This window comes from Podarcis cretensis (genome assembly GCF_951804945.1).
Source record: "Podarcis cretensis genome assembly, chromosome: 7".
Classification (NCBI taxonomy): domain Eukaryota; kingdom Metazoa; phylum Chordata; class Lepidosauria; order Squamata; family Lacertidae; genus Podarcis; species Podarcis cretensis.
The window spans coordinates 46,940,268-46,968,265 of record NC_137176.1 but is presented as its reverse complement, the minus strand read 5'-3'; the positions used below and the strand labels follow the sequence as shown (position 1 = coordinate 46,968,265).

Below are 27,998 nucleotides of genomic sequence, written 5' to 3'. Positions count from 1 at the left end.
AACCATGTCAAAGGAGCACCAAGCACTGGGAGTGCCAACTTCTTAGGGAAAATGCAATCATGCCAAAGGCCCAACTTCAAATTATGCCAAGATGTTAGCATGATTCTTGAGTGCTCTAGAGGTGCTGACAGCTCTAGTGCCTAGGCCCTTCTTTGCCAACTGCAGGGCCATTCTATCCTATCCTCATTTACAAGGTTCTGATGGAAAGCTCCTATGTATTTTCCCCACATATACATTTTTTTCCAATTCACCTGTTACAAAGGAAATGGTTGATAAGCGTGTCCTGAAGTTCCTAAACACCTCATTCTCTTCCAGAAGTAGCAAACTGAGCAGCTGATAAGAGCTAAAGTCTAAAAATTTAGGAAACTGTATTTTTGCAGTGCTATGCTCACAGCCTGGAACACAAGGAAAGTGCATTGTGTTGATTCATATTATTGTGTACACTCATTACTGTGTACACTGACTTTCAGAAAGGGGACATTTCCAGCCCAACCTGGAGAAGGACAAAAATGGAACCTGGGACTTTCTGCGTGTAAAGCAAATGCTCTACTACTGAGCTACAGCCCTTCCCTTCAGCTGTATCTGTTTACATATTTGTTAAAATAACACGTGTATGGTATCCTACTACTACTCTAGATCTTACATGTTCACACTAATTATAAAGCCGTATATTATGCAAAGTTATTTTTAGTCTCAAGTACAACCCCTGTAAAGGTAGAAACCAGTGATGTGCAGTGAAATTTTTCATAGGGGAACAGTTAGGGCCAGAGACATGAGTATGCAAAGGCGATTCCGGCGGGGGGGATGGGACGTCCCAATGTCCTGTGCATGAGCATCGCCCTTCCTCCCTAAGCCAGGCAGAAGCTTCCTGGGCTTTGGAAAGGAGGCATTGGGCTTTAAATACTTTAATACTCTAATTTACCAGGAACATTTAGGGGACTAGCCTAGTCTCCTTAGTCCACTGACCACAAACCACTGGTAGGAACTAAGGTACACCATTAGACATTCTCATTTATGTTCAAGGTGACAACAACATGAATAAATCTAAAAACATCTAACTCATACGGTTTATCCACATTTACCTTTTGACCTGCTCCTTTCAGACAGCAGAGGTCCACACTTTAATGCTCCAAGTGTGTTTTGTGTGTGTGTGTTTTTGCCCCAAGCTTTCCTTGTGAAAACCCGCTCTTTAAAGATGAATTGGAGCAAATGTCAATTCGGGATTTCCATGGGTTTTAAATACAGAGTTTTCACAAGGAAAGCTCCAGAGCAACAACAACAGAAGGGGCACTTGGACACGATGTTTTAAATCACGGACCATGCCTAAAAAGAGTGGAGGAAAGAGTGTGGATAAGCCCTTAATGGAACAAAAGTTAATAGGGAAACGAACATCCAGAATTTGAAATGGGCCTTCTCAGCATGAAATAGGTGGTGTTGCAAAACCAGATGTGATTACACAGAGTGTTTTACTGCCAAAAGTTAAATACCAGGAGAATACGCTTATAACATTTAAAAATTATTACACACTGAAAACTTTCCGAATGAACAAGCAATAGATTAACCATTTTTTATAAGGCAGCCAGATTTATTTATTTTTTAAGTTAATGGAATAATTCATCCCAAATACAGTGGTACCTCGGGTTGCAGACGCTTCAGGTTACAGACGCTTCAGGTTACAGACTCCGCTAACCCAGAAATAATACCTCGGGTTAAGAACTTTGCTTCAGGATGAGAGCAGAAATTGTGCAGTGCAGTGGCAGCTGGAGGCCCCATTAGCTAAAGTGGTGCTTCAGGTTAAGAATAGTTTCAGGTTAAGAACGGACCTCCAGAACAAATTAAGTTCTTAACCTGAGGTACCACTGCACCGCTATCAATTAATTTCAATGTTTCTCACAAGCTGGAGTTTCAGAGAAGAGAATCATTCCTGATTCTGAATTCTGTTCCTACAAACTATGGTCTGAAGTGAGAAGAATATAGCTCTCACCAACAATTGGAAGTGCATGTAAAATGATTTCTAGAATACTACAGACAACATGCAGATATCCTCACTGCAAATTTACCACCTTGGCAAGAATTCAGGAACCAATATCAGATCAGCACTTAAGACCACAAGACCACCCTGATTAATTCTGCAAGATGATATGCAGACAAACACAGGCGGAAAGAACAATACAGCTGAAGGAAATAAACATCACCTCTGTGGCGGGCAACATATGGCAATGTGTCAGATGCTGTCTGCCTTTCACACAACCCCCCAGCACAATCTGTGCAACGCTACTGAGTGCAAACACACACTGTTAGCATCCCACACAGCTTGTGCTATTTGGGCCCAGTGGTGTCATCCTGTCTCACAAACTAGTTAGAGCTGATTGCCAAAAGTGGGAAATGCCAAGACAAGCTAAAAATGAATAAATAAATGTGTCAGAGCTGTATGGAGGAGAGTTGAAAGTCAGTACTGTCTTCTGAAGGGGTTGCTCATTACTTGGAATTTAAGCTAAACTTTGAAAGAGAACATTTGCACAGATAGAAGTCACCTCTATGAACTTTTTCAGTGGTAAGGGATGATGGGAGCTGTAGTCCAAAAAGAACTGAAGGGCTGTAGCCTTTCCACCCCAACTTAACCGTGGTTTAGCCTAGGAGTGGGAAACTTCCTCCATCCCATTTCCTCATGGACCATCTTCTGGGAGTTGCTTGCCAGTGATGGGTAGGGTCAGAAAGAAAAGTGGGCAGGGCAATGCATGTTACTCTTACCTTTCTACAGTTACATTTTGACCACATAAAAGTCAGAGGATACTATACACACACACACACACACACACACACACACACACCTCTTTATCCTCCATCCACCCATCCAAGAAAGAGGCATTATCATAGTTCAACAGATTCCAACCACACAAAAGCACCTGATGGGTGTGTGGCTGAGGGATGTGGCCTGGGACTAGTTCTGAGGGCTGGATGGAGAGGACTGCATTCAGCCCTTGGGCCTGAGGTTCCCCACTCCTGATTTAGGAAATCACAAAAAAGCCCTGCACAAACATTGGCTCATCACTCTTCTCTTTAAGTAAAAAGGAGGATGAATCTTCCCATCCCTTCCACATTGATCATTATGAGAAGGAATGTCTGCTGCAAATTTGATAGGATGATAGCATTACTAGTAGTCTTCTACACAGCATTTAAGAAATTTTAGGTAAAGGTAAAGGTACCCCTGCCCGTACGGGCCAGTCTTGACAGACTCTGGGGTTGTGCGCCCATCTCACTTAAGAGGCCAGGGGCCAGCGCTGTCCGGAGACACTCCGGGTCACGTGGCCAGCGTGACATCGCTGCTCTGGCGAGCCAGAGCCGCACACGGAAACGCCGTTTACCTTCCCGCTGGTAAGCGGTCCCTATTTATCTACTTGCACCCGGAGGTGCTTTCGAACTGCTAGGTTGGCAGGCGCTGGGACCGAGCAGCGGGAGCGCACCCCGCCGCAGGGATTCGAACCGCCGACCTTTCGATCGGCAAGTCCTAGGCGCTGAGGCTTTAACCCACAGCGCCACCTGCGTCCCTTAAGAAATTTTAAGAAACCAAAAAACCAGTGCCATTTGAAAGATTCAGTCTGCCACTTTGATTCAGATTGGCATCCAATTGTACCCAAACATATATGAAAACCTGCTGCTTGATCTCCTTGATATCATGCAAAATTTGGTTGCAATAGCTTAAGAAGTGTCCAAATGCATAGCAAACAGACAACATAATAGATTAACTGTGTTTTCTTCCCAATACAGAAGCCACTTCTTTGTTTCCAGAATTTGGATGTTTAGTATATCCCAATGGAAAAGCTTTGAAGATGACATTAACACATTTAAAAGTTTCTAAAGTTACAAAGTAATAAAGGCAGTTATAACAACATTGTTGTTAGAAGTTACATAACTGAAAGTAAACAGGGAAACAATATAATTTTATCACAGAACTGTGTTCAACTTGACTACCATAAGCATTGACAATTTTGGTACCTAATGCTGAGCTTCAAGGATGCTCACTCTGATGAGTCCTTGGAAACAAGCTGGCACAGTTGCAAGATGCATCTGTCTCAAATGTCAGCTTATGTGAGGAAGTAAGGCCATTCCCAATTGCAAGGTTTTTAAAACAATATCACATGAAAAAAGCTGGAAGAGTTTTTTCTTACCAAAAAGAGATCTAGAAATGACTCTCAAGTAAATACCATGAAAAATGTAAGGGCATTACTTAAGAAGACAGATTAAGTCAGAAGAGCAATCAGAATTCCATATCTATTCCACTTCTACCCACTGCACAAAGACCACCTTCTTTCAGCTTAGATTTGGATCTTTGTGTGGGCAATCTTGATCTATCTGAAGTGCCTGCTACCAGAAACGAACTCAAGCGCAGCAGGAGCGTAAGTATTCATACCAAGATACTGGAAACCAATTGTCTTTCTGCCCCCTTCTACTTTGAGCAGGAGTGCCCATTATGAAATAGTCTGCCGTCTCTTGCTTGATCACTATTTGCCACATAAAGGGGCACAATCCAAAAGATAACCCTCCACTGACCACAGAAATCAGCAGGCTGACCTCTTAATCTACACAGAAATAGTGCTGGCTCCATGTTTTGAAAGGCCTGATGGCAAGACACCCTCCATAGGCCCCCGAGTCTACATCTTCATTGCAGCAGCCATGTTGCTCACCAGCTCAAGACTGTTTGCACATATAACATCAATCCTGAACTACCTGCCAGTCAGTTTCCGGGCCCAAATCAAAGTGCTGGTTTTGACCTATAAAACCTGCTCAGGGCCACAATATCTCAAGGACCACCTCCTCCCATATGAACCGACCCAGATCCTGCGACTGTCATCTGAGGCACTTCTTTGTGTGCCTCCTCCATGAGAGATTCAGAGAGTGACAACACAAGAAAGAGGTCTTTTTTGCGGTGATGCCCCATTTGTGGAACGCTCTCCCCAAGGTGGCTCACCTGGCACCTTCATTACATATCTATAGGCACAAGGCAAAAATGTTTCTCTATACATCCAGGCCTTTGGCTGATTAAACAACGTATGGCTTTTAATTGTGTTTGTGGGAGGAGGGGTGTTATTGATTTGCTATTGGTTTTCTTGTTATGTATTTTGTGTTCTCATTTTGATTTTTATGTTGTGAATCGCCCTGTGATCTTTAGATGAAGGGTGGTATATAAATATATATATATTTTAAAAATAATAATTAAGAAATCATGATCATAAATGATTCCCTGTCCCTTCCAAGGTATGGTCTCAATCTGCTCCCTTTACTATAGGTAAAGGTAAAAGGACCCCTGACCATTAGGTCCAGTCGTGACCGACTCTGGGGTTGTGGCGCTCATCTCACTCTATTGGCCAAGGGAGCCGGCGTTTGTCCGCAGACAGCTTCCGGGTCATGTGGCCAGCATGACTAAGCCGCTTCTGGCGAACCAGAGCAGAGCACGGAAATGCCGTTTACCTTCCCGCCCGAGTGGTACCTATTTATCTACTTGCACTTTGACGTGCTTTAGAACTGCTAGGTTGGCAGGAGCCCTTTACTATACTAAAGGGGAAGAGGTGTTAGTAGTCAGATCTTGGGCACAATCATTTTAGCTACCAATAAAAAATATCTCCTAACAACTAACAGACAAGTTTTAGCAGCCACCTCTCTCCCTAAGTAAAATAAACTTTGTAAGAGATAAAAACAAACTTTTATCAAATTTCCATGTGAAAATCGGACTTTTCATAGTAAGTGTATGGGCCATTTACAAATTAATTTCATGCCAGCATGAAAAGCTTCAAGTGACATGCACTGGTTCCACTTTCATAAACCATGATACTTTTCCAGTAGTGCAGGCGTGTGTGTTAGAAGAACAAATGTTTACTTTCAGGATGAAAGTTATAGGACATTGATGGGTGAGGGGAGGCCTAACATAGCAATGATCAGAGCTTTCAGTTTATAAACCTACGTTACAGTCTTTGTATGGGTCAGAGAAGGGTTCAGGTTTGGTATCAACCTGTAAACTGGAACTGGAACTTTACAAGCTCATAAACAAGCCATGCATTTATAAAATGCATCCCAGATTATTATTTGGTTGCAGTTACAAAGAAGTTTAATAACTTTTTTATTTGCTGAAGGTGGTGGCATCTTGTTTGGAATTTAAGAACTGAGTCAAAAGCTCTCAAATGAGAAGTTCCGGCTCAACTTTCGGGAGGGAAAGGGTGGTGGCTCATAAAGTCCTTCAATAAATTTGATAAATGAACTAATAACCCAAGTGAAAAGTTCAGAGGGAGAAATTTACCAGTGGCCACTCTTCCTTTAGTAGTTGCTCTTATTCTGCTGCCATCTCTGTGGTAGCAGGACTCCGTCCTATAATCTTTCAGCCAGTCCTCCAAATTTCTGAAATTGCCTCCTAAGTTTTTCACCTGTGAATGATGTGAGAGAGAGAGGGAGAAGTGAGAGGAGTGTGTGTGCGTATGAGAGAGAAGAGGTATGTTGCCACTAGGAAGAGAGAATAATTCTGTTTTAGATGGGTTTATGAAAAGATTATGTTTGTGACCCCATCACACCAGACTGCCTCTTGCACCTCGTGCCCTCTCATGTCAGAGTTGTTGTTGCACTCTTTTTTTTTAAGCCCAACTAATTATATGAAATATATATTTGCCTGTTATACATTTAATATGTATAAAAAGGTTAAGCCCCATGAGGTAATGTTTCTGCAGCATAGTTTTGTAAGTATATTTATACAGTTATGTGCAGTTTTATACAATTTTACACAGTTATATATTTGCTGCTTGTATCTGTTTAAGCTCTGGTTACTTTAGGAAGCTTATATTTGCAAATAATAATGCACATATAATAATGAAAGAATTGTTCACATTTTAGCAGAACTGGAGGGAGGAAAATTGCTTCTTGTCAAGATTAAGGAGTGAGATAGGAATTAGAAAAAAAACAATTGTGTGTGAATAAGCTTGACATCAAGATTTGCAGAAAATTCCATCCCTATTTGTCACAGCCCTGGTTTATATTACGAAGGGCAAACTGGCAGCCCAAAGACCAGATCCAGACCCTGAGGCAACTTTAGCTGGCAGCCTGCCAAATTTTAAAATCAAGGTGTGGTAAAATGTTTCCTCACAGTGTCATTTTGTAAGGGAAAGTAATAAGAAACCTCTGTGTGTATTTCATATAAATGCCATTGTCTACTACATACTGTGAAAAGGAGTTTGTCCATTTGTCCATGCGCTGTCTCTCAAAGCAGATGGATGCCAACAACAGCAATGCCCATGTGTTCTCTATAGGTTCGACCACCTCTCGAGATATAACCTCCAAATTTGGCACAAGGGCTCCCAAAGTGAGAGTGAAAGTCTTCATTGTTGTTTGGGTACCCAGCAGCCATTCTGAATCAAGATGGTGGAGCGAAAAGCGATTTTGACTTGACTTTATCCAATTTGAGGCAGGATGGACACCTCTGAAAATATTGCCACCTCATCTGACAGGACTTTATCAAATTTGGTGGGATGGTGCCAACCTAAGCCAATTTGGACAGCTCTGAATGTTCAGGGTGGGGCAGAGGCAGAATGCGATGTTTACAGGCTTTTTTGATGGTGTCTCAAATATATGCGATTTCACTTACAGTATTTTTCCTTGTATAAGACTAGGTTTTCCCCCCTAAAAAGTAATGTCAAAAATTAGGGGATGTCTTATGTATGGATATATCTCCCCCCATTTTCTTAAATCTGAATCCCCCCAAATAGGCGGAAAAATATGGTAAATACACATTGCCTTGGAACGTAAACCCCACGTAAATTCAGGGTGAGTGGGTTGCCTGTAGTTCAATCAATTCTTCTTCCCAGGGAACTATGGCAATTGTATCTCTTTGAGGGGAATAAGGGGCCTCCTAACAACTCTCACCACCCCTAACAAACTACATTCCCCAGGACACTTTAGGGGAAGCTAAGACTGTTTAAAGTGGTATAATGCTGTTCCAAATACCTGGTATGGCTGTGACCTAAGTCAGACCATTACAGTATTGTCTACACCAGTGGTGGAGAAACCTTGCACCCTGGGACCAAATGCAGCCTTCCAAACCCTCAGAATTTTGCCTCAGAAGTTGACTCCATTAATATTTTTGTGGGAATACAGTACCTTATTCCACAATTCATAGGACAACTCTGTAGTTGGTCACAGTGGCGTAGCGTGGGTTATCAGCACCCAGGGCAAGGCAAGTAATTTGCGCCCCCTAACACATGGATTTGCGCCCCCTAACCCGTGGATTTGCGCCCCCTAACCCGTGGATTTCCCTAACCCCCAGATGTTGCGCCCGGTGCGGCCGGCCCCCCCTGCACCCCCCACGCTACGCCACTGGTTGGTCAGAATCCCAATAATTTAGATGGCATGTATAGCTCATTGCTAATGCAATGGGGCTTCCACTATTCCTCCCTTTTCTTACGTTCCCCTAATCCGCTCCAGAGGTTTCACCAATCCTCTGGAGCATATTTTTCAGGAGCATAGAGGGCTGAAGGGGAAGATCAGACTCTGTTAGATTTCATCCAGTTTGAGCAGGGGTTACCAAATTATGTCTAGCTCAGGATCTCTCACTGATAAATATTGTGGGCTGGATCCAGACATATCATACTTCACATATAGACCCACTGAAATCAATAAAATGTAAATGAATCACAACTAACTTCAGCCCCATTAAATGTCAGCGGGTCTGTTCTAACACAATGTATAAATCCTGGATCAAACTCAATTTTAAAATTCATACTATAGTAACTGTAACACTTATGCCAGTAAGCTTTATTTATTATGCCCGTCTCTTCACGGAATATCTGAGCTCAGGAGAGCACAAACCATACCAACATAGGTTAAGACAGAGTCAATAATTTTTCAGCTTTTAAAAATGCTTAATGTGAAGTATCCACCTCCCAATCTGCAATTATCAATAGGTATATCAGAGGATTGAGTTATTAGCTAGCACACACTATTGCAGCATACACGTTTCAAAAGTAATTACTACTTCATCCTGATTGCCTCCTGTAGGAAAAAAGACAAGGAAGACACAGGGCTTCTTTTTTCTTTTTTTTTACCTTTTTCTACAAAACGTACTATAGTTGATAAAAAGAGAATGCGACTGATTCATTACATCAATTAACATTTGATTCCCCTTTTTGTTCTCATTCAAAAAAAGCATTGTTCAAATTGCCCTAATTTGAAAACAGTAACAGTAAGAGTAGGAAATACTTGACAATGAAGATGTGAAACCTCTAAAAACCAGTTACCTTAGTAACCATTAGAATGTAGAAGAATAAGAATACACCAACAGTCAGGACTTCATTTCAGATTCTCCGGGGTTTAGGCTGGAATACAGTCAGCTTTCATTAGCTTTTTGTTTTTCTCAGCGGGTCCTTGGACTTTGAAAGGAAACCTGAATGACAGCTAAGAGCAATTCCAGCCTTACTCTTGATTACCCATGCCAAATAGGACTGCTTTCTCCAGTGTAAACTTCCCAAGCAAACCACAGTGAGCTAGCCCTGAATGGTACTGTGAGTTATAGTCCTGAACCCCAAATCATAATCCATGTAGTTTAGTGCTCTCTCATGTGTGGAATAAAATGGCATACTTTTGTAGGTATACCAAGTTAACCTTTAACCAACAAAGGGTAAAAAACTTTTTTTAAAAACCCACAAAACCTCTCTCTCTCTCCACCCTTATAAATGGTGGAGGGGAACATGAAGCTTCACAACTATAAGCAACTACAGTGGTACCTCGGGTTCATATGCTTCAGGTTACATACACTTCAGGTTACAGACTCCGCTAACCCAGAAATAGTACTTCAGGTTAAGAACTTTGCTTCAGGATGAGAACAGAAATCGTGTTCCGGCGGCGAGGCAGCAGCAGGAGGCCCCATTAGCTAAAGTGGTGCTTCAGGTTGAGAACGGACCTCCAGAACGAATTTAAGTTCTTAACCCGAGGTACCACTGTATGTTTATTACTATTTTAGAGACTGGGAAATAGAGGCTAGAAGTAGAGGCTCAGAAAGCTTAAAGAAACCTGCCAATGCCACTCGTGATCTGTGTGAGAAGCAGAAATAAAGTATGTTATAGATCATGGTACTGTAATGTGGGAAAGTAGTGGCCAATTTTATTCTGTTTTGGGTATACTACTATTTTTGGCAGAATGTTCTTTTTTAAAAACAAAAACAAAACCTTATCTATGAGTTGCCACTTGATCCTAAGTATTTCTTCTTTGTCTTTTAAACTGAGCAGTAGGGAAAGTAAACTTTCCAACAGTAAAGTTTGGAAATCTAGTGCTTCCTTCTTTTTTATGAAGAACATAGTAACACAAAGTATCTGGTTAGGATACAAGTAGGATAGCAAATGAATTCTTTTTGTCAATTCTCCCAAATATATACATTATCAGAGGAATTGTTTTGGTAGGCTAGAGACAATACAAAATGTTACTTGAAATGTTAGTTTGAACCGGAAGTATTATGATGCTCAAGAGCATAACTTATTTGTTCTGCTTACATGAAGCAGAAAAACTTGTCAACATAAGAAAAAAACAACACATTGAATATGCTGCTATCTACCATTAAAAAATAATAAAAAGAAAATTATGCTTATGAACAGCTCTACTTGTTTAATGCTTAAAAATGTGCACCTTCAAATAAGTATTGTGTTTTAGCAGGGATCTCTCAGTTTCTTTTCTTAGCAGAAATTAGGTGGTTCAGTCTCTGAAGCTAATGAGATCTAGCCCTAGTCAGTACTGGGATATCTTATGAACATTGTTTAAGATTGTCCTGAACCACACCATCTATGACTGCAGTGGACAACTGAATTTATTGAAGAGTTGAAAAATATAGTGACAACCACTTAAATATTGATGACTAGGCCACGCATGCAGTAGTACATTCAACATGCCTCAATGCTGAAATAGAATGTAGATGCCCATTTACTCATTCAGAGTGCTTGTGCCTACAGATAAACTTGAATCAAGGCCAGAGCACAGATAAATTCAGGACCATTTCCAATCTCTAGCTTGTCACTTTTAAAGAAGTATAAAACAGCTAGCCTTATATAAATTATTTAAATCCACTTCTGAAACCAAATGTTGGAAATGCCAATGCATTCTACTTGTATTGTTTTGAAAATACTGTATACAAACTAAAATGATAATAAGTGTTTTGGTTTTTTTAAACAGAGAACACCAATTGGCTCCCCTGCTCTTTTTTTAAAAAAACACACAAAGGCATCAGCGCTTAAAGCTTTAGCACAATTATTCAATCAGTGATATTACCTCCTGTAATTCCAGAGTGTCTGTTATTACTATCAGTTAAACTACAGTGTTAAAATACAGCTATCCAGTGTTTACAAATGACGGGATTCGGGAGGGAAGAGATGCCACCAGTGGTATTTGGGATTGTATATGGGCCCTAAAGAGAACCAATTGTTTGAGAGAGACAAAAGCTAATTCAATAGGAAGCCAACCATCTCAGGACAGATGGTCACTGATTCAGGTTTCATCCCTCCCCACAACAAAAATAAGCTTAGGAGGTATTTTCTGTTACTAAGCAACAAGCTGAAGAAGGCATAAGTCTTTTACTACATGTTATTTCCCCTGCTCATTTCTGATTTAATGTAAGAAAACAATGTCGTTCTCCAAAATGGTGAGTTTTAAAGAGGGACTGAAATCAGCTCAGCTGTGAATGTTTCCGCTAAAGCTGGCATTTTAAACCTTGAAAGCACATGATTAAAGTGGTTAAAGTTACTAGCTTTAAAAAAATCACGCTTTCCAGGCTTTGATCACTTAGTTCTTTAAAAATAATCTAGATCTCTCAGAGAGGGATCCTAACTCCCCCATTTCTTTTTTAAAAAGAAAGCAAAAGCAGCAATGCAACTCTCCTTTGCCACATAAGGAAATGATTAGATTCACATGTGCCTGGAACCTGCCAGAGTTCAAGGCTTTCTGCCTTATTTTTCCTAAGTACTTCAGCCCCAGACCGCAAACCTGACATACACTGCCTTTAAAAAAAAAACCCAGCAACATAAAACCATGACAATGTAAAGCTGCAACCATAGGGTCTGTTTTTATCTGTGTGGTATCTATGCACATAAGTAGAACTATATGCATACCAAGAGACCTTGGGGAGGGGGGAGGGGGAAATACAGACTTTGACATAGGGAATTAACAGTAATAAACGTCACAAGAAAGCTTGCAACCTCACCTAGCAAGTTTACTTTTTTGCAAGGATTGCAAAGATTACAACACAGCCATCTAAACCAGCCTGCAAAACACTAGAAGATACTGCTAGATTATTTACACAGTAGTAAAGGCAACTCAGTTAATGAAGGTATCTTGATTAAGGGGGGGGTGATTCTCCCACACCCTTTACCAGTATAATTGTATTATATTTGTGTTTAAGCTCCAGAACAAACAAACAAACAAACAAACAAACAAACAAACAAACAAAGATTAGTATTCCTTTGCATCCTTCACATTTCTACTTTATTTAAGTAAAGCCTAAATGGCTCCAAAATGTCTGCAAGTTTCACCAATCAAGAATAAACACTGGAAACTGGGGGGCGGGGGGGGGATGCAAGGAGTAGAGAGAGAGAAGATCTAACAGGAATTCCAAAATGCTATCAACATTTGTATCCCAGAGGGAAATCTGGTGAAGGACTGTCCTGGCTGTGGAGAAGGGGAAGAAAGAATGAAGGATGAGACAAGTACAGGGAGGAGAGGGAAGGAGCCCTTTGGCTCAATTCAGATTAGGATCAAGAAAGAACAAACACGTTTGTTTGACCCCATTTCATGCAAGTGGGTTACCAGAGGCCTAGCTACAAAGAGACAGAGTTAAAATTATCCACACGAGTGACCTGCAATAAAACAAGATTTACAGTTATGATCTTCTTTACCCCCAAAAATGTGATGGAAAGATACTAACTTCTCAAGACAGTAGCTGATCATCTGTTTAAAGTAGGGGGCCCCTTGATCTGTTACCAACACATTCTTAAGCTGTTTTCACAAGGGATGCCAAATAGGTTTTGCACGTCCTGTTTCGCCAACTCAATGCAGTACCTACAGTGTGTGCTTGAATTCAGTCCACACAGTGTACATACACTTAAAAACAAAACAAAAAAGTAAAGAAGAAGAGGCCACTTTCTGCCTCCTAGCTCACATTAACAACATTTACACATTCCAGACGAAAAGGCGTCAGCAGCACTAGGTGGGAAAAAAACCCCTATAGACTACAAAACATATGGTCAAATAAAAAAAGGAAGAGGGGTAAAGCTGTCCACAGCATGTGGTCTGCAAATGCTTTAGCTTGTGTGTCCATTACTGACTGTGCTGTGCCTTTCCCAAAAAGGACTCATCTGTTTGACTCCTAAGCTTTGGGACACACAGCCCCATAGACTCCCTGATATGCCAAACTCAGCTAACAACCTTGACTAAAGAGTCCATTTCCACCAAGCCTCACCTCCAAAGAAAACAAATACCAATTGGGAAAGCAGCCAGGTCCTGGTCGTCTTATTCTGCAATGATGTTGTCACTTAAAGCGTTGCTACATTTGTCTCCTGCGCTTATAATCAAATAGGCATGATGCAAGAAGCAAATTGGATGGGGGGAGAGCACAGGAAAACAAATAAATACAGGCACTACAATGGGCAATAACTGAGGAAAAGGAGGAGCAAAATGGCAGCAGGCGGTGCTTTTTTCTGGGGGGATGCAGGGGTGCGCATGCCCCTAAACATTTTGTGAATCTAAGTTTGGCCTCATTGAGGGGCAGTATTTTGATATGAGTAGGAAAATGAGAGTACCCCTAAACTTTTTTTTTAAGGAAAAAAGCACCGGCAGCGGGCACCAGTAGAACCAAGTGTGCATAGACCATGCTTGTCTCATTTCTCCCTGTGATGCTAACCAAAATATAAAGCCGTATCAGAGGCCAGAATGGGTGTAGTCAGACAACAAGGTTTAGTCTCACTTTATTCTTGACTAGCCAGTACTGAAAATCATAGAATTGTAGATTTGGAAGGGACCTTGAGGATCATCTAGTCCAGTGTTTCCCAACCTTGGGCCTCCAGCTGTTTTTGGACTACAATTCCCATCATCCCTGACCACTGGTCTTGCTAGCTAAGGTTGATGGGAGTTGTAGTCCAAAAACAGCTGGAGGCCCAAGGTTGGGAAACACTGATCTAGTCCAACTCCCTGCAATGCAGGAATATACAGCTGTCCCATATGGGGATCGAACCTACGACCTTGCTGTTGCCAGCACCACACTCTAACCAACTATTCTTCCAGAAAAAATGGAAGACATTTTTGTTTCAACAAGCATTCCCCTCTGGATGAAAACACCTCTGCCAAACAATTTTGCATTGTTTTAAATATATCTTTTATCTATTTTTAAGGTATGTCTGTAAATTGCCTTAAGACCTGGGTCACAACCACACCATACATTTAAAGCACATGGCTTCCCAAGAAGAATGCAGGGAACTATAGTTTACCCCTCACAGAGCTACTATTCCCAGCACAAATAATAAACAAAAGTTCCCAAGCTTCTTTGAGGGGAGCCATGCACTTAAAATGTGTTTTAAATGTATGGTGTTGATGTCACACATACACACACACAAAGAGAGAGGGAGAGAGAGAGATTTAGAACAATAGTCAGACCTCATCTGCACTACATACAGTGCTGGGCACTCTGCTTTGAGGAGAAAGTATATTTGGGGTGGGGGGAGAACCTCAGGCCCAGGAGCAAAATGAAGCCTCCTCATAGCTATCTATAGCCCTCAGGACTGTCTCTAGGCCAAGCCCCCCCCCTTCCTCAGGCCCCACCCTTCACTGCCCCTGATCTGTTCCCACCTTGAGTGCTTTTTCCTAGTTGGAATGTGTTCTTGAACTGTGATTATGCCTCTTGCTTGCCTGGGTGGATGATATATAGGGTGTGGGGGTGTACAAACCTCCGAGTTTCACATGTCTGGAATGTAGTCTTGCAAAGGTAAGAGTTGCATCCTTTGCTCTGTCCACCTTTTGCCTCTGGCTACCACTCTCCTTTGGAATCCAACCACAAGGGATTGCAGCCCTCTAGCTCAAAGGGGCTCTCTACCCCAGAGGATGACAAATTGGAAAGGGTTCCGGGAAGGGCAATGACGATGGTCAAAGGTATGGCAAACAAGGAAAGGTTGAAGTATATTGGGTATGTTTCAGCTAGAAAACAGAATTTGTGAGAGGTCTTTAGAGTCTTTAGAGCACTCTACTTCAAAACATTTGACAGGCCATGTATTCTCTGCTGCCCCAAAGGGAAGGACTACAACTAGGAAGAAAGTTACAGGGATGAAGATGTTGACTGACTAGTAGGAGAAATGCCTTGATGCTAGGGCAGTTCAATAATTGAACTATGGTGGTATCTCGGGTTACAGACACTTCAGGTTACAGACGCTTCAGGTTACAGACTCCACTAACCCAGAAATAGTACCTCAGGTTAAGAACTTTGTTTCAGGAAGAGAACAGAAATCACACGGCAGCGGTGCGGCAGCAGCAGGAGGCCCCATTAGCTAAAGTGGTACCTCAGGTTAAGAACAGTTTCAGGTTAAGAACAGACCTCCAGAACGGATTAAGTTCTTAACCTGAGGTACCACTGTATTTACCTAGAGGGGTAGTGGGCCAACCCTCACTAGAGGTCTTTAAGCAGATGTTGAATACCCATCTTTTAGGGACTCTCTAGCACTAGATTTCAGTCATCAACTATAGGCCTGGACTAGAAAGGCCGCCCCCGACTCTAGGATTCTATAATCAGTCTCATTTCAGCCCAGAAATTTATTTTTGATATTTATATCCTGCCTTTCAATGTCAAAGATATCTAGGATAAAATGCAACAAAACAAGCTAAAATGCAATTCTAATAAATGATGAAAGAAATCCACAGCTTGACCATCAAGCCCTTCTGCGCCTTTACTAATTGAAGTTTGTATAGTTCCAAGCAGACAAAGAGCAGGACAAGTCATGCACAGGTGGTAACGGTACTTTCACTGTACTGGGTGTGGCAACAAGTCACTGTTTCTGGTGCATATATTCTAGGGTTCCAGAAATGGGACAAAACCTCTGTCTCTCGTTGTGTGTGCGCGTGCATGCACACACACACACATACATGTAGATTCACAGAGCTGAAGTGGCAAATACTACATGTACACATTGTTCACTACTGTACTCTACCCAAGGTTCATCCCCCACCATGAATGCTAAATGAAATCTCCAGGTATAGAGTAGCATAACTCTGCATGCCAGCTCCTGGGGAGAAACAACAGAGCATAGCTATCATCCTCCTGTCCCGGCTGTGAATTTCCTGCAGGTCTGACTGGCCCCTGGTAGAAACACACAATGCAGAACTAGATGGACCTTGGTCTGATCAAACAATAAAGTTCTCACTGAGGGTATTAGATAACTATTAAGAGAGACCACTCTTCTCATCAGTTGTCTGCAGTCAATGTGCACTGCTTTGCAATCTGATTTTTCCACATCGTTACACACCCACTTTTGCACACAGCAGCTGCAGCAACGTACTTTGGCAAGTGCCAGTGAAATGAAGACGCTAAGCAAGCAACTCCTAACAGTTTATTGTTTTTGCATTTTATGCAAAGCAAACCACTCTACTTCTTAAATAAACTATCTAAATAAACCCACGGTTATTTCTAAACAGCCAAATCCCAGATAAGAACAGCATGAGGAAAAAGCCTCAAATATGACAACATAGCCTAAGTAACGATGTGTTCAAACGCTATGACTGGGTTCCTATACATTCCATATTTGGAACTAAATTCCTCCAAGCACAGTGAGGCTTGCTCCTGAGTACACATGACCAAAGGCATAGTTTGGGGGGTACGGGGTGCACTGGGTGCCACATCATGGGGGGCAGCACTTACCACAGGGCCTGCAGCTTGACCGAGCCACACATCTCTTCTGGGACTGACATGGTGGCTCGGGTGCCTGCATGCTCTGCCCGAAACGGCAGTGTGGAGCTTGCGTCTGCCCATTGCCTCCCCCTCAACCGCCCTACAGCTGAGGGGGAGTCTCTGCATTGCGCCCTGCCCAGGTCACCCCACCCCATGGGCAGCTTGCTCTGCCCCCGGGCACAGGGCGCACACATCGCCCCAGGCGGCTAGCTATGCTGCTGCACATACCTAGGTTCAGGCTGCATAAAAGTAATAAGTGAGCTTTGCTTCACAAGCATTGACTGTCTTATGCAGTTGGTAAGGCAACCTGCAGATCAGCCTCCCCCAGTCTGGTGCCCTCTGGTGTTTTGGAGTACAACTCCCATCAGTCACAGCCAGCACTGTAGTCCAAAACATCAGGAGGGCACCAGGTTGGGGGAGGCTGCTGTAGACCCACACAGGAGTATCCACATGTTTCTCTGTGATGTGTAAGAGGCATTATCACAGTACCCCACTAAGGATGGGCTAGCCACGGTACACTTGTGGATTCCCGTATTCACATTTTATCTGTTTTTATCTAAACTGTTGTTCATTTGGGAGGGGTTGGTCCCCTTCCTTAGTTAACCAGCTATAACTATGTCCGAGAGTGGGAGGTAATTCTGCACTAAAAGAGAATACTCAGATTGTTTCATTCTGTGTTCTGAGTAGTACAATGGTACCTTGGTTTACGAACTTAATCCGTTCTGGAAGTCCGTTCTTAAACCAAAGCATTCTTAAACCAAGATGTGCTTTCCCATAGCAGCAGGGGACTCAATTTACAAATGGAACACACTCAACAGAAAGCGGAACATGTTCTGCTTCCAAGGCAAAGTTCACAAACCAAAACACCTACTTCTGGGTTTGCAGCGTTCTTAATCCAAGTTGTTCATAAACTAAGCTGTTCTTAAACTAAGGTACCACTGTAGTAGAAACAGACTCTTTCCTGTTGGCTCTCCCAGTAACTGTACAGAAGGGAACTTTCACAATAAGACTATTTTCCTTTTCTTTCTATATGTTACTCCAGCCCACTTCCTGACTTCCTGTGTTTGATGATGCTGCGAGCAGCATGAGATGCCTTCTCACCACATTTGAATAGTTTCCAAGCCTCATGTCAACTTAAACGGGTGATTTCCCAAAACAACTCCAAGCACATACTCCTCCGCCAACTTTGATCTGCAGCAGCTGTGCAAATTGCAATTCAGCAAGTGGCAGAGGAAATTTCAGTGAAGAATTACGTTTAAAACGAGCTATAATCTTGACTCCACAGAAATATTATAGGGAATATGTAATCTAACCACTGGTTCACGTTGCCTCCCACACATTGCAGCAGCACCAGATACAGCTGGAGGGGGGAAGGGGGCAGGGAGAAGCTGTTACACATTCAAAACCACTATATAAGAAAGTCATTATGAAAAAATCAGTTTGACAAGGCTTTTATATCATCATATAATGCAACTTCTTTCACATCCCCAAAATGGGACCTTCAAAGTACCGGGTAATCATAAAAGACACCCAACAAAGCAATATAAAAAAATAAATAAAACACAGCTAAAAACAAACCAGGAGCAATTATCACTCCAATCAACAAAGAGAGCCTAGAAGTCATTAAATTTAAACTAATTCCTAAGAAGGCCCTACATTTAGAAACAAACAATGAACCAATACCCACATGGACAGCAGCATCTTCACTTCCCATTGAAAGGCAAAAAGGAGATTAGTTGCCTCTGCAGGGATTTCCAAAGCCATGGTATCAGCACTGAAAAGGTCCTCTTGTATGCCCACTCACTGTGCCCCAGCTGGGGATGGGAGGGTCTTTGCTGCCAATTGAAGCATTTGGGCCAGTTCATATGACAAGAGACAGTGTTTTAAACAGCCTGGGCTCAACTCTTTTAGGGCTTCTTAAAGGTAAAGGACCCCTGACAGTTAAGTCCAGTTGTGAACGACTCTGGGGTTGCGGCGCTCATCTCGCTTTACTAGCCGAGGGAGCCAACGTTTGTCCGCAGACAGTTTTTCTGGTTCATGTGGCCAGCCCCCTTTTTTAAGGTGAGAAACAGAAACAAAAGGCAAAGCAAACAAACTATGAACGGTAAATATGCTATCGTGTCAACCAATTTATAGACTAAACCTGGTGGCTATAATGCCTACGAGTGTTTATGGAATACAAACAATTCAAAAAAGTTGAACCGTATAATGAAAAAAAATAAAAAGGATACAATTAAAAACAACAACTAAGGATGTACAACTTTTAAACAAAAGCTATAGGAAACAGAAATTTCAGATTGCTAAAAAGATGAACTGTAAAAATATAATAATAATGTAATCACAGCATGTGCAAAAAACATATAATGACAGGACTAAGACGGAAAAACTCAGCATAGCTTGTTAATTTTCTTAATATTCTTCAGTGATGTTTGTTGAATACCTGGAATGCCAGATGTGTTTCAGCTTGGTCTGCTTCTCTCAGGGGCATGTATTCCTGTACAGCAGTGCCTTATGCATAAGTTCTACATACAAAAATAAATAAATAGTTGTATTAAAAAATATAATGAACAAATTGAACATTTATCTTCACAATACTTAAAACTTAAAATAATAACGTGCTCACCGTTTATCTCAAGATAGCCAGTGTCTTCAGCTTGCAATAATTTACAGAATCACCAGTTAATAAAAGTATATTAAAATCATATTTAAAAGAATCATTTTTTGTATACACACATATTCGCAACACACTCAGCAATGTAAAAACATGGAATTTGATAGGTCCTGTAAGATCATGCAAAGGTTCTGCTGAGGTTATTATACCTAACACAACATGCATACCTGATTTCACAATTGTAATCAGGTGTACAATTGCACTGCTTAGCCATTCCATGGCTTCTGAAAAAACTTACATTAACTTGTATTCTGTGAACATATGTATTAATACAGCATAAAACCAACAATGGCAAGACATTTACTAACATTATTCTCAATGAGCATACGTTTTCAGTTTCCTACATAACAAACGTCCATTCTAATTTTTTCATTAAATTCATTTAGAACTACTGCATTTAATTTATAGACCCACCTGACTTACTTCCTTTTTAATTGTGTAAAGGTTTCCCTGAATCACATGCTTTCTCAACACAGGTTCTCCAAATATAAATGTGTATTGTAATTGTGATATGGCCCTGATTGCATACATATCAAGGAAAGAAACTGCACTCAAACTGATGCAGACATCTGAACCTAAGAAATATTATTTTCTTAAAACACTTACTCACGAGGAATGTTTTTTTGCTACAACTCTCTTCCTCCTTTCTTGTTCCTAAAAGGCACAACAAGCTCATTATTCAAGCTTGTCAAACCCACGTTCTGGCCTATGAGGCAGGGAACTGTCTATTCATTCATTCATTCATTCAAAGTATTTGCATACTGCTTTTAATTAAAAAATATATAAACAGTTTGCAACAACCATACACATATACAATAGAAAGCATGTAAAATTTAAAATCTGAGATCAGCTAGCCATTACAGTAATTTCTTAACTGAGTGCAGAAGCTAGGTGGCATACAAATGTTTTCTGCAGACATTTAAAGCCCAAAACAGGAAGCCTCTCTCTTGAAGAAAATGATCAAGCAAACAGTACAAGTAAACCACGTATTGAATGGATTTTCTAGACTCAGTCCAGTCAGGGTTTAGAACTGAGCTAAAGTGAGAAGCCACATTGTTTTGTCCCTATTCACAAACTGGTGTGTGTGTGTGTGTGTGTGTGTGAGAGAGAGAGAGAGAGAGAGAGAGAGAGAGAGAGAGAGAGAAGAGACAGATGGAGACAGAAACAGAGGGAAAGAAACTGTTCACTCTTCTGGACCTTTCAGTGGCTTCTGATGAAATTGATCATCAAATTCTTCAGGAGTATATGGCACTGTCTGGCAGTCCATCTGTTCCAAATTGCTGGACTGCTACCAAAAGAGAGCACTTTAGGATGGCAGCTCCACCTCACTAGTCTTTGTCTTGTGTGGCACAGCAAGGGTTTGACCTTATCTCCTGTGCTTTTCAATACCAACACCTGCTCTTAAAAAACAATCTTTTTCAGTTTATTTGTGAAGTTTTATTGCTTGTTGAAAGTGGGTTTTTTCCAATTATTGTTGCAGCTTTCATATTTTGAGCAGCACTTGGATTTTCCTTTGAAAACTGCAGATAAATGGTACAGAAATGCTAAATAAACAAAATAAGCATTCTTGCTTATAAAGACTCTTTGGATCCCATCTAATGCGTCCTTAGATGTCATCATTTAACTGCCACAGCAGTAATTCACTCACCATTACCATTTGTATTGTAACAGTTACAACCTGGATGGGGAATTAGAAGTCTTTTATATATATTTCCCCAAATCTCACCAGCAAACTACACTAATTTTCCCTCCATATGCTCTTTTTTATGTCATTAATGGCTGAAGGCAACCTCCCACTCACCTATTTCAATGTCGCACATGTAATCCAATTCTCCTGATAAGCAGCTGTTCTCTTTCCTGACATTATACAGAGTTACTCAGAACTCACAATTTGCACTCGGAAATGGTGAAGGTCAGTCTCAGAACTGAGGACAGGGAGCAAGACAGTCAGCTAAGGCTGCAGTCTTAAGGATGCTTACTTGGAGATAAGTGCGGCTGACATCAAAAGGGCTGGCCTCCGCACAAGAACCTTCAGAATCAGCTTGTAAAACTGAACATATATTCATGTTTTGGATGCAGTTCACAGTAAGCAGATAAGAATTAACCACGCACAGAACCAAGAACTGTGGAAGGAGAGCGTATGGAGCATCTGGAAATCCCTTCACTGCCGTAGCAATTTCGCAACTATCCTGGTTTAAAGACAACTGCAGATCTGTGTGGAGACTGCGGTAAGCAGAACATGCCCTAACTATGCAGCCGACTCCTCCTTCTCAAGAAACATATGCAGGTAACAAAAAGAGGCTTTGTTTCATTAATAAAAAGAGGTCACTACTATTGTCAAACACTAGAATATTTTCAGTACAGTGGTACCTCTGGTTACGTACTTAATTCATTCCGGAGGTCCGTTCTTAATCTGAAACTGTTCTTAACCTGAAGCAGCACTTCAGCTAATGGGGCCTCCTGCTGCTGCCACGTCACCGCGTGATTTCTGTTCTCATCCTGAAGCAAAGTTCTTAACCCGAGATACTATTTCTGGGTTAGCGGAGTCTGTAACCTGAAGTGTATGTAACCTGAAGCGTATGTAACCTGAGGTACCACTGTACTAGAGAATAGGGAATTCAGTATGAGAATAGTGAAAACATAAAATAGATGAGTGCTGATGAAACGTACATACAGTGGTACCTCGGGTTAAGTATTTAATTCGTTTTGGAGGTCCGTTCTTAACCTGAAACTGTTCTTAACCTGAAGCACCACTTTAGCTAATGGGGCCTTCTTCTGCTGCTGCATGATTTCTGTTCTCATCCTGAAGCAAAGTTCTTAACCCAAGGTACTATTTCTGGGTTAGCGGAGTCTGTAACCTGAAGCATATGTAACCTGAAGCGTATGTAACCCAATGTACCACTGTACTAGAGAATAGGGAATTCAGTATGAGAATAGGGAAAACATAAAATAGATGAGTGCTGATGAAACGTACAAACTGTATTGCATTTTTTCTCTCCATTGCAACCCACACCTGGAATTATCATCCAAGTCCTCTAGGTCATCTCCCCCCAATCTGGTGTCCTCAAGTTATGGACTTCAACTCCCAGTTTTCCAAGCTGGCTGGAGCTGATGGGAGTACAAAACACATCAAGGACACCATGTTGAGGCATATGGATTTTTGTACTCTTTACTTGGCTGGAGAACTGCATTGCAAAATTCAGAGAAGTGCAGATTTAGAAGAATGCCTGTGTTTCAGACTGCGTATTTGTTTCAGAAAGTGCAGATTAGGTAGGTTCACCTTTTTTGCATGAATTATGATGAGACTAGATATTATTTTTCTTTAGCAAGCATAATACTGGTGCAATTAACTTAAGGTTACCAGACGTCCCCGTTTCCTGGGGACAGTCCCTGGATTTACAAATCAGTCCCCATACAAAATCCATTGAACTTGAAAAGTGTCCCCGGATTCACTGAAAAAAATCTGGTAACCTTAAAATAACTCACCTTATATAAGGCAGAGCTCAACCTGACACTAGACACAGGTCCTAACACTGAGCTGTTGCGATAGCTATTACTTATTATGCACCCTGGGATTGCTGCTTTTTCCCTGGTGGAGCCACTGTGATTTTAACACATGTGGAACAGGCAGATATTCAATAGGTGCGGATTTATCCATAAAAGTGAGTCAAAGTTATTTCCTAACTTTGGGCTATGCTTCTCACAAATGCCTAGTTCAAGTTATTAAGCCCTTTACTGACATGTATTTATATACCTCTTGATTGTAAACAAAACAAAACAAAACAAAAACCTCAAAGCAATTTACAAAAAGATAAATACAAAATTACGGTACCTATGTCCGTCAATTTTTTTTAATCACACAGCTGTTGTTTAAAAAGTGTCTCTATTGGAAAAAAGAGAGAGAACACTTTAAATTGGTCCCAGGCATTGCCTCTCATGGGTGTAATCTAAGCAAGCACTTAGATTAATACCAATAATCAAGAAAATCTCCATGAAACTGCTGGATGATCTTGGTGGTGACTGGTTGTGGTGGAGGGACCATCCTCTTTATCAAAGCCTTCTATATTTTAGAAATTGCACCTTTTCTTTGTGTGAGGAGTACAACGTGCACCTTTCTCTTTGCAAGGAATATAATGGATACCAGATCTCAGTCTGATGGCAGAATACAGGGCACAAAAGGGCAACATCACAGCTATGCCCAATCCTGAACCCAACAATCCTGTGCCCAACAATAAAAAGCTGAGTGCCAAAGCAGCTGCTAGTCTCAGAACCAGGAAATGAGGGTGAAACTTACCATATTGGCCCGAATATAAGCCTCACTTTTTTTCCAAATTCCAACCGTGAAAAGTTAAAGTGTGGCTTAAATTCGCAACCTTACAGAAACTGGTTTTTATGATATTACTGCTGAAACAGACACACGGTAAAACGGAACGGGTGTGAGTGCCTGAGGAATTTTAAGGGAACGGCTTATATTCAGGTATTGTCTTTTTTTCTTTTTCCCCCCTTGAATTTTAAAGGTGCGGCTTCTATTCGGGAAAATGAAGGGGGCGGGAGTATGAGATCCCTTAAAATAATAATTCTTCTTTTCCTTTCCAATCCTTTCATGCATGCCTACTGATGATATATGTAGTGGGGACCTTCAAAAATAGGTAGTGGTAGGTATCTTGTTTTCTACTAGCTCCCTGCCAGCAGGTACCAACAGAAAGAAAGACAGAAAGGGGAGTTTCAGTGACCAAACTTACACAATAATAGCGTCACAAAACAGCTCCTAGGACCACAGCATTAAAGCCACATTTGTTCCTCATCACAAGGGCTATTAGTACCAAAAGGTGTTTGGCGGGTGTGGCTAATACTGACTAATGATGTGCATGCATTCTGTTTAGTTTTATATTGTGAATTTTTGGGTTTAGTACATGTATGTATTCTCTGCCCTGGGACCATCAGGTGAAGGTGCACATAATAAATAAAATAAAAATTTCTGCTGCTATTTTTATCTACAATGCTGCTTTTAGATTGCATGGTTTTAAGTTTGCATTTTCTTTTATATAGATTGTATTTGTTATATGCTACTCCCTGAGCAGAAGACTGGGTAACAGGACCACTTCACTACACATGAATCAGGAGGACAGCTGCTTCTTACCATCTTCTGATAAAGTGGAGCTGTGGGTGGGAGTTTCCATCCCAACAGGAGTGTTGCAGACAGTAGTGTAGAGGCAAATGCAAAGTTCAGGGTCCCTTCATGACTGTCACACCCATTCTAAGATTATACAATCATCTGATAATTATACAATAACAATTAGGGATGCATCACTGTGATCAATGTTGCCTTTCAGCAATATCTACTATTTTCTGTGCACATACAAGGGCAAATTCCTTGGAGTGCTCCAATAACATATTTCAGAGTGAATTAAGTTGTGTTTTCCATGAAGTTCCATTGTACATAACAGAACCCACACGCAGACACATGCCTAGGATCCCTTGCACCCTTGGCAAGGAGCTGCATTGGCTCCTCCAAAGCTTGGAGAGACCATGGACCAGAAATCCCAAAAGTTTGTGCTATGGCACCTTTCCTCTGCAGCCATCGGGGTCACGTCTGCTCTGCTCCGCCTCTCCTTCCCCTTCTCCTCCTCCTCCTCCATTGACCCTTCTGCCCGGTGAGTGGGCAGGCTCAAAGCAACTCTGAGCCAGAGTGGAGAGGTGAGATTTTTGCACCCCCCTGGGCTTGCACCCTTGGCAGGGGCCAACCTAGTCAACCCCTAGGTACACTGCTGCCTTCATGCTATTCTCTTGAAACTCAAGTGCCTTGTGTTTTCATTTTTCTTACAATCTTTCAAGCATACTGTGGCTAAAAAGCTCCCCTTTCATGCTAATTAGGCAGCTCTAGAATGCTGGAGACAGGACTCGGCTACAGAAATAATAGCAGGTCTTTGACCCCTCCAAACCCCAAACCACCAGAGGTACCAGAATCCCAGCAATGCATGACCTCCTCCCCAGTAACTCTTCCACGTCCTCAAGGGTCTCCTTAACCCCCGTGAAGATTGAGTGCCTATCCTTTTACATGAATGAAATATTTATTCCAAACTCAGAAATTAAGTTCATTGTGTAGCCCATCATCACCCTGAGGCAAGTTGTAAATACCATTCGCTAGACATTCCAGGAGAACAGCTGGCTCGCAAGTTGCTTTATCCTTTCACCCCTTACCTTTATTCCCAGAGTCGGCCCCCTCCCCTTATCCCCATTTGGCATCAGTGGCAGTAGCAACACTACAGCTAATTGCGAATCACACTGAGGTTATGAACACAGACTTATCAGCTAGTGTGCAAGACAGTGTTTGTAAGGGAGACAGGAGCCATCTGTGAATTTGGATCTCTTCAGGATGGGGTGAGGTGACAAATTAAATAAACAAGGAAACCTTTACAGGCAGGCTGCTCTTGTCTTCTAGCTTGCAAAAGTTCACTAGGAAGAAGAATAAGAGTGGCTAAGAATACATTAAGATCTGTATTAGAGGTGTTTTTTTCCAGGTGATTCCACCTGCAGAAGGGAAGAGACCCTAGTGATAACCTTTATTTAAAATTTCTTAGATCCCAATTGCTCTATGTAGATTATGTATTAAATGCAAGGTATTGTACTAAATTTCAGCAAAGCCTGCCTTTTGTTGCTGTGCCGCATAGATTAAACAGATTCCAGACTCAAAAGCAAAACAAAGCCCAAGCCAGATAATGCTATTTCAATCAGCTCTCTCGGTTGTCCTTAACATTGGGGGTGGGGAATTGTTAAAGAGTCACGATCAATCACAGAGAACTTTCGGGTAGGGTGGGGAGGGGAAACTGAAACAAAATTCCTGAATTGCACTCAGAAACCAATGTTCTGGTTTTCAAAGAACTGGTAGAATGTGTTCCTGGTCACAAGCTGTGCCAAGTAGACAGACAGCTGGATTCTGTTCCAAGACACAAAACGTTCTATTCAAAGTGTATGCAGCTAGAATAACCAGCCATCAAAATGACTTTTGTAACAGCTTTCTCCACTATCAGTCTCAGGCGGGGGTGGTGGGAGGGAATTATTTCACAGCAGTGGACTGATCATTTAATGTGAAAGAATTTGGGGTGATTTTTTTCAAAAAAAAAAAAAATCAAATGGATGTACAATGCATATCAAAGAAAGACTCAACGGATTATCACCAGGTAAGTACACAGTTCGCTCCACAACTGGAGTAGCATGCAATCTTCATGGCACTGAAGCAAACCCATTCCAGAGTTGGAAAGATGCCTTCTTTCGCTACTGTGCTTTAAAATTATACCTATGTGAGATCTGCTACCAAATGTTGCAATGTCTACTTGTCCCCTAGCACAGGGGTCAGCAACCCGCGGCTCCGGAGCCGCATGTGGCTCTTTTACACCTTTGCCGCGGCTCCGGGGTGGATACTAGCGAGGGGAGGAGGCGCATTGTGCGCCCCGACACTCCCCACTGTGGCGGGCGCTGTACTGGCTGTGACGTCGCATGGGGGCGGTATGTGCATTAGTCACGCACCGTCCCGACATCACCTTCCTGCCCGCTATCAGATCGCGGCTCCGGAGATATATTTGTTTTAAATGTTGTAATGGTTTTGCGGCTCCCAGTTTTTTTTTTCTTCGGAAACGGGTCCAAGTGGCTGTTTTTGTCTTAAAGGTTGCAGACCCCTGCCCTAGCAGGAGTAGTCCTTACTGGGGTTCCAGCTGGCCATGGCCTCCCCCAGGAGACCATTCCATGCCCCCTCCCTTCATTTTATATTTTTATTCTTTCTTTTCTCTTTTCCACTGTTACGATACTGAACCATCTGTGGCCATTAAGTCTGCTCAGTACTCAATGGGCTTTTCCCTTTTAGTTGTAATTCTCCTCTTAGGTTTTGGGGGTTCCTAAAACCATTTTTGTGCTTCTGCAAACCCTGTAGTTCCCCTGGACATACTGATATCACCCTTCTTATTTCCCAGTTTTCCTGTTTTGGCTCCACTTCCATCAGCAGTCAACACTCGAGTTTGTTATTAGAGGGACTGATTGATAGCAACATTTTGCAATCTAGCTAGTGCATCGTCTCCAATGGGGAAAAGTTACATGCCATACTTCTCATGCAGCCCCAGCAGTTGGTACAAGTATCTCGTAAAGCTGTAAACAGACAGTCAAGGGCACAGTCCTAAAAACATTAACTAGGGAACTCAGTGGGAATGACAACAGGAAAAAAATGGAGAATTGGAGAAAGCAAGATCCCATGTAACAAGGGGAGGAGTGCCAATTCCAGCTTGTGGGTGGTATCCCCAGGCAAGACCCATCAGTTCCCGCCACCTTGAATGGACCCACCTTGCCTCTATCTCCATTGCCTATTCTTTTGGACTCTTCTTCTGGGTCCAATATGCA

The 27,998-nt window shown here is 41.8% G+C and overlaps 1 protein-coding gene across 2 annotated transcripts in view; it reads right to left on the bottom strand.

Annotated features, from left to right (window-relative positions):
* Positions 1-27,998, bottom strand: part of GREB1L (GREB1 like retinoic acid receptor coactivator) — a 153,921-nt gene that overhangs the window by 116,879 nt on the left and 9,044 nt on the right. For both annotated transcript variants that reach the window (XM_079982606.1, XM_079982605.1), the window contains exon 2: positions 19,380-19,461. The gene's annotated coding sequence lies outside the window, so the exon portion shown is untranslated. The remainder of the gene's footprint in view (positions 1-19,379; positions 19,462-27,998) is intronic.